This window comes from Corapipo altera, unplaced genomic scaffold (assembly GCF_003945725.1).
Source record: "Corapipo altera isolate COAL_440 unplaced genomic scaffold, ASM394572v1 216, whole genome shotgun sequence".
NCBI lineage: Eukaryota > Metazoa > Chordata > Aves > Passeriformes > Pipridae > Corapipo > Corapipo altera.
Window position 1 is genome coordinate 216,639 of NW_020885034.1, and position 13,885 is coordinate 230,523.

At 56.1% G+C, this 13,885-nt stretch overlaps 1 long non-coding RNA gene across 1 annotated transcript; it reads right to left on the reverse strand.

Moving 5' to 3' along the window:
* Positions 1 to 10,453: 10,453 nt before the first annotated feature.
* LOC113959323 lies at positions 10,454 to 12,872 on the reverse strand. The gene is made up of 2 exons (XR_003531771.1): positions 12,788 to 12,872; positions 10,454 to 10,760 (listed from the first exon to the last, which is right to left on the reverse strand). It is a non-coding gene; the product is annotated as an uncharacterized LOC113959323 (long non-coding RNA).
* Positions 12,873 to 13,885: the final 1,013 nt, after the last annotated feature.

Here is a 13,885-nt window from a genome sequence, read left to right on the forward strand (position 1 = left end):
AGAGTGGAGGTTAAAGATGGTCTCAGAATGGGCCCATCCTAAGTACATCATATTTCTGGTGATGTCACCAGTGCACCCATCACAGAGTGGCTCATGGTGATGACCCCAGGAACCGAAACCCAGTGGTGGTCTCAGCCTGTCTACCCTGATCCTCCGAGGAGAACTGGCTCCGGCTCCACACGGCTCCCATGGGAATAGGTCAGTGTGGGTGGGGGAGGGCCAGCAAGAGTGGGGGCTCACCAGCCACCACCAACACTGAGACAGTCCTCCTGCTCCCCTGGGAGTCTCCTGTCCCTGTCCCTGTGAGGAGGCTTTCTCAGGGCAGCAGCTCCTGGGGGTAGGGTGGCATTGTGTGGTACAAAAGGCCAAAATCCTGCACTGGGGCTGGCAGGAAGGATCCCAGATGGAGATCATTTCCTCAGTTGTAAAAGGCAAGTAGGGAAAGTCTGGGGCAGGGCAGAAGCATAAGGGCATGTTGGCCAATTGCACACGAGATAGCAGCAGGTACAGGCAAAGTCAGGACAAAGGAAAACAGCCCTGAATTGTACCAGGGGTTTGTGTGAACTCTTCAGGAAGGTGTGATGTCTGCCCTGAGACAACAGCTCTGCACTCCAGCAGGCACAGATGGGGCCACCTGGAAAGAGTTTTCTCCCCATCAAGACTCAGGGGACTGGAGGAACATGGCTCACTGCAGAGGCTGGGGCAGGGATCAGACCTGGGCGGCTCTGCAGCAGCTGGAGGAGGCTGATGGAGGAGACACAGAAGGGTTCAGAGTAGTGGGGAACACCCCTCTGCTGCCTCAGGGCCAGGAGAAGGTGAGAGCTGGAGCAGACCTTCCAGGAGAGAGGTGGGAATAGGCAAGACCATAACATGGTCTGTGATGCAGATGCTGCTGGTGTGGCTCATGAGATTCTGTGGATACTGAATTCATAGGCACTGTAGATTTTAGTAGCGTGGATTTTCCCCCTGGGGCTCATGAAGGACATGGAAAAACTGACCTGGAGAGGACATCTTGAAGGAGCCAACTGGTAATGAATTTTAACTGTTAAGGCAATAAACAGGGACACTTGGACAACCTCAGGAAATTCAGGCACTGCCAGGACTGAGCATTTAGTAGATATTGGGAGGAGGAGATCACAGAATCACAGAATGTGCTGGGTTGAAAGGGACCCCCAAGGATCCTGGAGTCCAACCCTCAGCCCTGCACAGGCCCAGCCCCAAGAGTCACCCCCTGTGCCCCAGAGGATCAGCCAAACCCTCCCTGAGCTCTGGCAGCCTTGGGGCTGTGCCCACTGCCCTGGGGAGCCTGGGCAGTGCCCAACCAGCCTCTGGGGGAAGAACCTTTGGCTGAGATCCAACCTGAGCCTACCCTGACACAGCTCCAGCCATTCCCTGGCTGCTGTCCCTGGTCCCCCCAGAGCAGAGCTCAGTGCCTGTCCCTCCTCTTCCTCTCACGAGGAAGTTGTCCTTTCAGTGTGCAGAAGGGAGTTGAATCCCTGCCCTAGTTGTAAAGGAGAAGGACCAGGAGGTGCAATCTCCCCCTCTCTCCTTGGACCTGCTTTGCTCTGACCCTTGTCCTCAGGTCTGTCCCTTCCAGTACCCCAGAAGGGCTCTTCAGTTCAAAAGGACCCTCTCTGCTGTCCCACCACTGCTCTGCCGTGGGACTTGGCCCCACCGCCTCTACCTCTTGCAAAGCTGAGCTTGCACCAGGGTCCAGGCTTGGTCCCATGTGGCCCCCGTGCACATGCACATCGCCTCCAAGGAATGTGCTTTCTTGGGTGGAAACTGTGTCATCGGAGAAATATTTCATATTTTCGTTCACTCACATTCCCCAAATGAAAAATGAATCGCGGAGTCTCATAAATAAGGGGGCCGAGTTTCTCATTTACATATTTCTGTGGTTCTTGGAGCAGGGGTGGCCTCGGCCCTGCCAACCATGTCCTAAGCCTTCCCCTCGTGCACCTTGGCTCCCACTGGCAGCTGCTTGTGCTCCCTGGAACAGGCTGCCCCGAGAGCCGTGCTCTGACCAGCTTGGGGTCACTCCGCCTCTGCCAAGTGTCTCGTGCAGCCGTGGGGCTGCTGGCATGAATGTGGCAGGGAAAGCATGGCTAGCTGGGAGTCTTGGAGAAATCCCATTCCCAAGAAGGCTTTTTGGGATTCAAAGAAGGGTTTGCATAGAGCAGGAGGGTGTGATGGGGAGGGAAAGCCCTACGGAATGGTCCCAGCTTGGCTCCGGTGACAGGGCACCGGGATGAGGACACGTGGTGAGAGATGGAGCATGGTTAGATATTAGGAAAAGCTTCTTCCCCCAGAGGCTGGTTGGGCACTGCCCAGGCTCCCCAGGGCAGTGGGCACAGCCCCAAGGCTGCCAGAGCTCAGGGAGGGTTTGGCTGATCCTCTGGGGCACAGGGGGTGACTCTTGGGGCTGGGCCTGTGCAGGGCTGAGGGTTGGACTCCCTGATCCTTGGGGGTCCCTCTCAGCTCAGCACATTCTGGGATTCTGTGATTGTGTGAGGTTGAAGAGAAGAGGGCAGGGAACAGCAGGAGAGGAGCAGGAGAGGGAAGAAGGAACGGGCAGGCACAGCCTGGGGCAGCAGGTGGATGAGCACAGGTGGATGTGGCTCTGCTTTCTCCTTGGAAGCTCGTGGCTGTCCCACTGTCCCTCCTTGGGCACAGCCAAGAGCTCTGCCCTTGCTCACCACAGCCCAGTGCAGCATCCCTCCACCTCCTCTCCTTACCTTGTCCCTCTCCCCTTGCTCCTGCTCCCCCTCCCTTTGGAGACTCTTCACCCTCGGGGTCGGACACACAGCCGAGTGCCTCCTCTGAGCTCCAGCACTTGGCACGGGCAGGTTGGAGAGAGGATTGGAATCTCTGGGCATCCCCTATGGATCCCCCCAAAATATCTGTAGCAAGGTGTGTCAAGACTTCTATTTGAGGCATGTGCTTTTTTTCCAGTTCCTCCATGGAGGTCTCCAAGGGGCTCCAAAGGGTGCAGGTGAGCAGGGAGCCCTTCTGGGTGCACAGACAGACCATCCCAGGGTGTGCACAGGGCCAGGAATGCTCCTGGATTGGGAGATGCCTCTCCCCTTTGGGATGTTGGTGACCTCAAGCTGTGCACACCAGCAGCCTGACCTTCTCCTGACACACACCAGGGTTCAGACCTTGGGCTTGGCAGGTGGGGATGCACCAAAGACACCAGCTTGGCCACAGCTGTCCTCTGGAGCTCCTTGTCCCCAGGAGGTGAGCGGAGTTTCAGGTGGTGCTGCAGGGAAAGTCCAGCTGGTGTCACCCAAGGGTTAATGGCTATAAATCGTGCTGCTAAAGTGATTTTCTGGTTTCAATTTAACTTTGCATTTGCGTGTGGATTACACTCCAGGATGTTCATACTCACTTAATAATCCCCCCACTTAGGCACCGCGGGGATGAGCACTCGGCTGCCAGAGCCCAGGGGGAAAAAGGGGAACACTTAACATTTGTGTCCCTGAAAGGTGACCCTGCTTTCCCAGGCCTCAGGAAGACAGGAGAGCTGGACACATGGCTGTGAAGCTGTAGTGATGTCCAAGGTGCAGACACGAGCCCCCATGCTCGGAAGAGATGTGCCCCTGAGCTCTGCGCTGAGCTCTTCCAAGGGTGCACCAAGAGCAAGGGATGTGGGGTGGCCACGGTTCCCCTGTTCTCCTGCAGAGCTCCATCCCACAGATCAGGACAGGATGCCCCAAGCCCTGGTAATGTCATGTGTGAGACATGGATTATTCACCCAAATCCACCGAGAGAGGATCGAGCCAACCCTGCTGAGTCCAGGGGTGGCCAACACCAACATTGCTCGTGCCGTCCACCTGGCCCAGGCACACACAGACCACAGGGTCTGGCCTTGGCTTTCACCAGCCCCTCTCTTGTCAGGCTGCAGAGTCACACACAAAAAAAGCTGGTTTTGGAGCAGGAGCAAGTGTGTTCTGCAAAGTTGTCTAAACATAACACAAGGAAACAGGAACGTGGGGGCAAGGCTGCGAGCACAGCAAAAATAACACAGGGTTCACTGCTCACAGCTCAGCATCCTTGTCTGCAGCCAGGTCCCAGGGATGCTGGGCAGCCATAGCAAGCCAGGGCTGTCCCAGAGCCAAGGACCATGCCAGGTGCCAGGCTGGACAGGGACAGAGTGTACAGTTCTCCCCAAGGTTCCTTGGCTGTGCTGGGGCTCGGGATACCACTGGAGAGTCAGAAATACGTGTCAAAAAGGGTTGCAAGGACACCAGGACCATGTGAGGTCTGCTTGGTTCCTCATCCCTCTGCCCATCTTCCCAACAGGACTGGTGCTGTCCCTGACATTATTCCTGGAGGAGAGCAAGGGGTGAGGTCCCCCCATCCAGAGCCCTCCCCAGCGTATTGGTGCTGGGGATGTTCTTCCAGACGCTGCTCCTGCTCCTGATGTTACAGGAAAGGGAAGACATAGTGCCACAGGCTTGCAGGAGACAGAACTGCTGGGAGGCCCACACAGGGCAAGGAGGTTTAGCTCCACCAGAGGATGGTGTCCTGAGCTTCCTGAAGTGTCTCAGGCTACAGCTCCTCTCCTTTGCCCTTCTTGGCAATGGGCCCTGGATGTGTTCTGAGCCATGGACACAATCCAACGCTCACGGTGTCCCTGCTTGAGCAGAGGCTCGGAGATGATCTACAGAGTCCTGGTCATCCTCAACCACTCTGTGATTTGGTGTCTTTCCCTCTCTTCAGCTCCTGAACATGCTTTTCTCAGCACTCTCTCCATCCTCCAAGCCCAGGTTCCTGGTGCACAGACCAGCAGGTTGTTCCTATCTCTCCATCCTTACATGCTTGCTCAGAGGACACAGGGGCTGTGTGGCTTGTGGTGGACCCTCACCAAGGTGGCCCTGCTGTTCAGCTGTGCTGTCACACACATTTCCTTGGGGAGCAGCAGACACAAGGCTGGAAGGATTTTTCCCAGTTCAGATGCCTGTGCAGATGCCTGCCAGGTCCCCATTCCCAGTGACCTCAGGCCATACGGTGTCACAACACTGATGATTCTCCACAACTCTGGGGTCCTGTGGGCAGCCCTGTGGGTTTGCAGGATGCTGCAGGCTCTCTTTCCTCAGCTCCACGGCTCTCCTGCTCGTCAGAAGTGTGCAGCCCCCACGGCTCCCTGCCCAGGGCTGCACTTCATCTCCTATTCAAATTTTGGGTTGATGGCAGCTGGGCTATGCCTCGTGCCAGAAGGGACCTGATCAGATTAGGTGGTCCTCACCAGAGCAGACAGGGTCCTCACCTCCCTGTCTGAGACTCTTTCAAGAAAGCGGAAAGGAGGAAAAGGGAGTTTTTAACATGAAACATCTGGCGTGTTATTCTGCCTTGCACACGAGAATGGGAGGGAAATGTGTCCTCCAGGCAGAGGGGAGGAAAGAGGAGATCTCTGGGTATGTACAGCGAGGGGCACGAGCACAGCTGGACCAGCTGTATCAGTGTGCTCACTGCCCCATGTCCCCCTGCCCAAAGCCAGGGCTCGGGGACGTGCCCTGCACCCTGCATGTCCCAGGGAAGGCAAAGGGGGCTGGAGTGTCCATGGGCACCCAGAAGAGCCTGAAGGCATATGAAGACCCAAAACAGGGGCAGACCTACTGACAGTGCCAACCAAGGTCACAAATTTCCTTTGGGAGATGGAAACCTAGCACCCAGAGTGGGAAGGAGCCAGGAGAGTTAAGCAGGGACACGCAGGCTGTGGGAGACTGTTAGAGAACAAACCGTGCCTGGGAGAGAGCTGTAAAATACTTGGTAGTCTCTCAAGCAAGTTGGCAGGAGAGCAAGTTCAGATGGACTCAAACATCGTTTCCACCTGGTCTGAGAGCGGGCCAGGGAGTGAGGCAGCGGGGCTGAGCTGAGCTCAGAGCCCTGCAGTGACCCAGACTAATGCTCCCTTTTATCACCCGGCTTTAAACACGCGCTTTTATGATGTGCGAGAAGGGGGCATATGGTTCTCTAATTAACTCAAGAGTGCTGAGTTGTGAAGTGCTGCGAGAAAAAGCAGCTCCAGCGGGGATGGCAGAGCCGGCAGAGCAGCCCCATCCCTCTGCCAACCAGCCCCTGTGCAGCTCAGGGGGAGATTCCCTCTCCCGCGGGCACTGCCTACTCCCAGCACCCCAGCTCCAGAGGGGCTTGGCCAGCCATTCCCCAGGAAAACACCCTCAAACGTGCCACCTGAAAACCTCTGCTTGGTGAAAATGATGTAGATCCAGAGGATGTTCTCACTCAGCAGCCCCCTGGGAGCGTGGCTGCTGCTTCTTCTTCCGAAGTCTCATTTTGCTCTTTGTTCGTGTGTTTGGATGCTCTTTGTATCCCCATGACAGCAGTGGGGTGATTTTGGCCCTACAGCCTCTGCTGTCATCCATCTGCACACATGGTGCTGGTGGGGACCATCCTGAACCCACCACACAACTCACCATCCTTCCACTGGATTGGGCTGGGGCTGCCCAGCCTCGGCACTCTGGGACTGGGAAACACCTTCGTTAAGCATTTCCAATGGAGCTAAAAGCCTAACAATCATCAGTTTTACCTAAAAATGTTATTTCTGTGATTTCTATCCCTGAAAACAAAACTAAATTCCTAATAATTTGGATTCAAGGTAAAAAGCCTGTTTCAGCCTGAAACGCGGTGTCTGGGTTTGCTTTATTTATCCAGCCATGAAATATAACCCAGTTCCATGCTGGGATGAAAAATCCCCCTTAATTTTCCTTTGAAATGGTGAAATGTTTCATCAGTGCTCTTTTTGTCTGCAGCCTCTTCAGCGAGCAGCTCACCTGGCCCGAGGCAACTTTCTGCAGTCAAAGAATCATTAATTATATTGAAACACTATCCATGTGCTAGTTACAAATGACGTCTTAACCGACTCAGTTAAGCCAAAGCATCACTGTGGGCACAGGGATCTGGGTGGCAGCACAGAAGTGAACCTGGAAGCCTTCAAAACCTTCATGCCTGAGGCAAATGGGCCCTTGTTTTTGGCACATGGTTGATGCCAGGGCACTCAAGTCAGGAGGAGCCAGAGCTTCAAAATACTGGCTTGCAGGAGCACGTGGCAGGAGGAATTGTCTCTGTTCAGCCCATGCTCCTGGGAATAAAGGAGAGGACAGTGAAGCCTCAAGTGTTATCTCAGTGCGAATAAAGGACTTGAGGCATGAAGCTTGAAGTGAGAGGTGAAACTTGAAAGCTGGGAGGAAAATTTAGTGATGGTTGTGCCTCTGAGGAGAGGGAGAACTTGGAGGCAATGGACTGCTTGTATCTGACAGTGAGGGAGTTCTGACCCAAGGCAAAACCCCCAAATTCCAGACGCTGCTGATGGACCCTGGCGAAGGACACAACCAAAGACACCCCAAAACCCGGAGGAGGAGCCGAAGAGCGACCGGCAGCAGGACCCGCCGGCAGAAATTCCCACTCCCCTTGGGTGAGGCTCATCCCTGGCACCATCCAGCCACCCAACACAGCCCGGTGCCCCCCGTCACCCCCCGATTCCTCTGCTCTGCCTGCACTCCCAGCTCCTCTCCTGTCCTCATCTGACTCCTCTTGGCCAGCCTGCCGGGAGGAAACAGCGTGCGTTGGTGGAGGGCCAGGGCCTCGCTTGTGCTGGAGCTCGTGCCAGACTGCGCTGAGCGGCTGAGCCCCCCCGGGGGGCTGCCTTTCAGGGCCCGCTCCCCGGCCCAGACAGCCCTGAGGGGAACCCGAGGACGTTCAGACCTGCCAGGACCGGGCAGAGGCTCCCAGGGCCCTTCAGGAGGGGAGCCAAACCCCGACAAGACAGACCAAGTCATGGCTTCTCCCGGGAAGCTGAGACCTAGAGCAGGGCTCTAGGAGGCAGAGAAGCAAATCGGTCAAACAGCCCCAAAAGGGCAATGAGCGCTGCCCAAGGGCTGTCTGGCACCCCAAAACAGGGGTCTGCCAGTGTTTGTCTCCTGCATCTCCAGGAGAAAGCAGCAGGAAGAGGCTCTGGATTAGCCCTGATACATCCCCGGGAGGGATAGAGGGGCAACTCCTCAACATGATCCCTCCCAGCTGTGCCAGGCTTCAGTGAGGAGCTGGAGGTGTGAGGGTTTGCAGGCTGGTGGTGAACTGGCTTGGCTTCCCCTTCCCACCCCATCCCTCACAGGGAAACACAGGCTGGGGATGTGTCAGGAGGGATGTTTCCAGCCCAGGCACTGCTGGGGAAGAGCAGGACCATCGCTGGCCAGTGGCCCTGGGCAGAACCTCTCTGAGGGAGGATTTGGTTGCAGCTGCTGCTGCTTGGGCAGAAAGATTGAAGAACGGCATCAACTCAAGAAGAGTGGCCCAGAGATGGCTGGGAAGGCATTGGATGAGTCCCACAGGGATGTAGCTCTGGAGGATCCCCAGGAGGTGTGAGCAAGTCCTGGCTGGTGCTGGGATGGAACCAGGGACCTCCTTCCCTCCTCTGCTCTGTCACAGCTGCCATCTCTGATGTCTTTAGACCCAGCTCAGCCCTTGCAGGAACTTTTGGGCCCCCTTCCCACCATCCCCTCTGCTTGGTGTCATCAGCCCCTGCTCAGACCCTCAGCCCTCTGCTGCCTCTGGCACAAGGTCTCAGCTTTCCTTGTTCCCTCAGTTCCCAGCTCTGGGAGCTGATCCCTTCCATCTCACATGTTGTTCAACCTCTCCTCTTCACTCTCCCGTCTTGGACCAGATCTGTATCTCCTCCTTGGTAACTTCTCTGCCATACCAGACAACCCATCCCTCTCCTGACCCTCCACAGTGCTCTCCTTTTCCAGCTTTCCCTCAAATCTGACACCTGGTTCCCCCACCCCTGGCCCCCTAAATCTCTCCTGTATCGATGACCCTCTTGCTGCAGGTCACACCACTTGACTCAAGCTCTGTCCCAGCTCTCCTTGCCTTGGCCCAGCCACCTTCTCAGCCCACACCCTGGTCCCCTCTGCCCTCTCCTCCTGTCCCTACACCCACATTGCTGTGGAAACACCCCTAACCTGGCTGTCCCACACCCCCACAACCTCCTCCACCACTTCCCCAGGTTCCTGACCACATTATTTCATTAGAGCCATTAAACCTCACAGTCACATTTCCAGTTGCCTGGACAGAGCCGGACCAGCTGTGGACAACCCCCTGACCAGCACCAGGTGCTTTCCCAAGGGGAAAATAATAGGAAAACCCTCCTTGGGGAAGCAAAAGTCCCTGGGCAGCGTGGGGAGGGTGGCACAGGGACCAGCCACCCTCCTGCACGTACGTACCCAGCTGCAGCCCTGCTGGAAAGCACATTTTTAGGGTTTTTTTGCAGGATTTCTGTCACTTCCCAGCAAGGACGTCACAAAATACCAGATGTCAGGGTTGTGGGGCTTTTTGTCACATATGTGGCGCCTCTTTGGGAGTCAGACAAGGAAGCTGGAGATGCCTGACGAACCAAATCCCCACCTTGACAAGTGTTTTGGCACAGGGAATGTATCTCGAGGCCATGGCAGAGTCAAACCCTTCTAGCCTTCAGGTCACCTCCAGGCAGGACAGGCCAGTGACCTCCAGCCTCTGTGGGGAGTTACAGTTCCCTGCAAGGGGACTTTTTGGGGAAAGAGCCTCCTCCGTGGATCCACAGCCTTGCTGCCAGCAGCAAATGCATCATTCGCCTTGCAGGTTTTTTAATCCCCATCTCCCAGAGCCCTGTGCCTGGGGGAGACTCAGATTTCACTCTGCTGAAAGGAAAACTCTAAGCCCTCCTGGATGCACAGAAAAGCTGGAGGCATAAAAAGCAGAACACGAACCATACCCAGCATGTGCTTTTTTTTTTTTTTTCCCCCTTTAGTAATTCTTAATTTGAAGCTCTACTCTTGATTTTTGGGCTGTGAGTCACGCTCAGAGTTATCAGGGCTCTGGGAGCCATCGACTGGCATTTGCAGGGTGCACTGGGAGGGGAGGGAGGCAGCCCAGCCCTGCCTGCTATATGTTTCCCCTCAACACCACAAGGATCTGGCTGCGAGATAATAGAGCTCCACCGCCTTTTCCTCAGGGCCCCTCTGTGCTACAGACACAAACTGGAGCACAGGCAGTGTCTAAAGTTCATGTTCTGGCTGAGTGTTACCAGTTACATCTCTGTGCTTAGTTGCCCACGACTTGCTTCAGCTCTCCCCTCCTGGGTTGATATTTTCCAGCCTCGCTCTCCGCACAAAGGCGATTTGAGAGTCCCTTTGAACACGCTTTGGCCGTGGCGGAGCACACAGGCAGCGAAAAGCAATATCTTCATAATAAACATACCCCCTTTTTCCTTCTTTTTTTTTTTTTTTCCTCCCCCCTTTCTTTCAAGAATACAAAACAATCCTCCAATTTTGAAGCTGCTGGGGGTCAGAGCTGACATCTGGCAGGGAATCAGTCCTGACCGAGGACGACCGCGGCGCCTTCCAGTAAACACTGTGCTTTGGTTGCTGAAAGCTCCGTCCACTCAGGCACAGCATGTTTTGCAGTGATGGTACCTTTTAATCAACCCTTGGAATGTTCACAGACGGCCCCGAGAAGGATGAAAACAGCCACTTGAAAGCTCCAGGCACAGGTCAGCGGGGATGGAGGCAGGCAGAGGTTTCACACCCAAGCTGGGAGCGGGGCCGTGCGGCGGCCTGGAGTTACCTATGGGCAGCAGATGTTCAGCTGTCCTTGGGAAGGACAATGTGAATGAGATGTGTGGAGCCAGGACCACTAAATCCCTCCTTGGCCAGCACTGGATTAGAGCAGTTCAACGATACATCACTGAAGGCTTCCCAGAACTGCAAAATACCGAGGAGAATTCAATATAAATCATAGAAGGATTTAGGTTGGAAGGGAAGCCTGGAGGTCTCCATCCCAGCCCCTGAGCAAGCACTCCAAAGCTGGGTCCAACTGCTCAGGGCCTTGTCCAGGCCCTGAACATGTTTTGAACATGTCCAAGGATGGAGATCCCGTCACTGCTGTCCCAGGGCTGCACCACTCACAACACAATCCCAACCTCACTTGTGCTGCATATCCAGGGGTCTTCCCAGAACTAGGAGAGCTGATTATCCACCAGGGAAGGGGAGAGGATGAGAGAGAGGCAAAGCCTGTGCGGGAGGCACATGGCTGTGACCAAGGCAAGGAGAGCTGGAACAAGCGGTGTGACCTCCAGCAGGGGGGTCATCAGTTCAGCAGTGATTTGGGGGCCAAAGGCTGGGGGAGCCAGGCACCAGAACTGGGGAAAAGATGGAAAAGGAGAGCACCATGGAGGGACAGGAAAGGAATGGGTGGCCCAGTGTTACAGAGCAGTTACCAAGGAGGAGTCGTGGATCTGGCCCTGGTTGTTCACAGCTGAAAAGAGAAACCAGGGTGAGCGGTCTGTAGAAGGGGCTGGGGATCGTGTCTCCTCTTCTCTCCTGAGGAGATTTCAATGGAAAACATTCCCAAAGGATCTTGGTTGTGGGAGAACGATGCTGTTTCTGTTGGTCATGCCAAGGAAGAGCAGCCTGCTGCCATACTTGGCTGCAGCTCCAGCTCTGGTCCCACCAAGCAGCATCCTCGTGTTGGCAAAACCTCTTCCCATAAAAACCCCAGGCAGGGGCTGCCAGGGAAAGAGGAGCTAATGTGAAGTTAAGATTGGGCAGGGTATGACTGGGGTCACATGAGCCTTGTTAGTTCATCAAAGCCAAGGGACAGATGCACAGTGGCACCTGGCAGGGAGAGGTCCCACTGTCCCCAGACAGCCCCTGCAGTGCTGGCAACACCTCTCATGTCCCCAGCACCAAGTGTACCTGGGGACAGCTGAGACAATCCCACCCCTGGGACTGCTCAAGGCCAGGTTGGACAGGGCTTGGAGCAACCTGGGCTAGTGGAAGGTGTCCCTGCCCATGGCCGGGGTGGAATGAGATGAGCTTTAAGGTTCCTTCCTACCCAGGTCATTCTATGATTCTATGATTCTAGTCTAGGATCCCGTCCATGGTGCTGAGACACATGTCCATGGTGGCTTCCAGCCTCATCCCAAGGACAGGATGGCTCCCTCAGCTGCACCAGGCATGTGCCATATGGGTGTCCTGTGGGGCTGTGGCGTGGGCTGCACAGGTGGGGTTGAGTGTTCTCCCCAGGGAATGTGCTGGGGCATGCCATGGGATGCACAGGGGAGAGGGAGATGGGGACCCCACCCCCAGACCACATTTGGAGTATCCAGTGATCTTCAATGCTTTAACAGTTGTTCATCCAGCCCAACCTCCAGCCCAGCTCCATGACTCTTGGATGGTTGATGGGAGCAGGGGGTGATGTTCCCCTGCCCCAGAGACTCTGCCATGCACCAGCCCATGGCAGGGCTTATCCAGGTTTCTGGCCAGAAAACACAAGAGCTGCAGCTGGAGCCACGTGCTGGGGTGTTGTTTGGTGCCCTGCCTGCTGCCCACAGCTCAGACCTGGCTGCAAATGTCAGAGCTGGCCTGGCAGAACCATGGGGACAACTGTGGGCTCGTGACAATAGCTCTGAGTGTGGCACTCGGCGGGCCAGAAAGTTCCACTTGCTGAAAATAAGGCCGAGCAGAGACTTGCCTTGATTCCTGAGTACCACAGAGCCCTGTCCATGCCTCACAACCCACCTCCCCCTCCTGCCCCTGCCCTGGGAGGCATTTCTCTGGCCTGACTGACAGAGGTGTCCATTTCAGACAGTTTGGAGCTTCCTTTTTGCACCATCCAGAGGGCTGACAACCTGTTGGTCAGCAATTAACAAGGCAGAAAAGCATAAGGATGCTCAGCATGGGAAGAGGCAACTTCCCTGTCCCTTGGTGAAAGATGGAACCTGCCCCACCTTCCTGGAATGAGCACCAAGGCCAAACACTTGCTCAGCAGAGAGACAGGATGGACGAAAACCATGTAACCCCCCATGATGCTGGTGAGTCTGGCTGTTCTGAACCCTTGTACCAGCCTCAGCTGCCCTGGGACCGTGAGGAGGCCACGCTGTTTCCGTGGCCTGCCCCTCACACATACCTTTCCTTTGAGTGCATCCATAAAGCCCCGTCACACCCCGTTACTACGGCAACGCCGTCAACAGCTCATGGAGCACGATTGGGGTCTGGGGGACCAGGCAGGTGTGGGGCTCCTCGTAGCTATGGCAAAGGGATGTTTACTTCTGTGTTTTGCACGTCGGCGTTACCCCCGGGACAGCTCTGAGTGTGTGACAGCAGCGTAAGGCTCTTTGGCATCTCCCCCAGCAGCTATGTCAGCGTTCGGGGGGCCGTGTGTGACCTGCACCTGCCACCGCGAGGGGACTGGATGCAGGAAGCATCCGTCCTTCCCAGAGCTCCACAGCTCGCGGCAAATCCCCCAGCCCTGCTACGGGCAGGTCCTGGATGTGGCCCCAGGTGCTCTCGTGCTGGGTTTTCTCACCCAGACACTGCACTACGCAGCAATCCCCTTCTTTTCCCCATTGCGGGAAGAATTTCCTGCCTTGCCCCCTTCCCGCCAGACCGTACCCGTATCTGTGCCTTCCCCAGCAGCTTCTCCTCGGCGCTTTGCACACTTGGGGGGACACTCCCTGCGCGCTTGGGGGGACACTCCCAGCCCGTCCCCGGGGGCGGCTCGCGGAGCGCTCGGCTCTGCCCCGGCCAAATCACAAAGGGTTTGGATCCCGCTCCCGGCGCGAGTGCCAGGGGCGGGGAGATCTTGCCTCACATCTATTCTTTCTAGGTACAAATCACGCATTCATAAGTCAGAGCCCTTTCACTGGCAAGGGATGGGAGCTGCTCGGAGCCGGCCAGCTGCCCCAGTTCTGCTTCCCAGTTCTGCTTCCCAGCGAGGCCGCTTTCCCAGCCCCGCTCTGGACATGTTTTACAGACAGACGCACCGAGGATGCATCACCCGGACTCCCGGCCAGCCCCGTCCGGGGGTCTGCGTCCCGCGGGTCACA